The sequence below is a fragment of the Scaptodrosophila lebanonensis genome, unplaced genomic scaffold (genome assembly GCF_003285725.1).
Source record: "Scaptodrosophila lebanonensis strain 11010-0011.00,11010-0021.00 unplaced genomic scaffold, SlebRS2 tig00000080-arrow-pilon, whole genome shotgun sequence".
In the NCBI taxonomy this organism is placed as follows: domain Eukaryota; kingdom Metazoa; phylum Arthropoda; class Insecta; order Diptera; family Drosophilidae; genus Scaptodrosophila; species Scaptodrosophila lebanonensis.
Genome location: NW_022060561.1, coordinates 64,450 through 64,820, shown reverse-complemented (window position 1 = coordinate 64,820; position 371 = coordinate 64,450).

The window sequence follows — 371 nt, the reverse complement described above, 5'->3', positions numbered from 1 at the left end:
TGCATTTTATTTTATACTTGAGCTAGCTGAAACATTAATATGTGTGTGTGTGTGTGTATAAGTGTGTGTGTTTGTGTGTGTGTGTCTGGGTGAGAGTGTGAATATCTTAGAGATGCATTTGCTGCCGTTGTTTCAGTTTCAGTTTCCGTTTGCATTTTCAATTTGTCTCGAGTTTGCTTTTTGTATTTCCTTTCTGCGCCCCCCTTTGTGTTTGTGAACAAAAGCACAAAAATGTTTTCTTTGCTTCAACAATTGGCAGCCCCGATAGCTGCATCCGTTGCTTCCGTTGCATCGTCCTTCTCCTCCTCCTCCTGCTCCTGCTCCTGCTCCTACTCCCTGAACTGTGGCACATGAGTTGCGTGACAATTAAA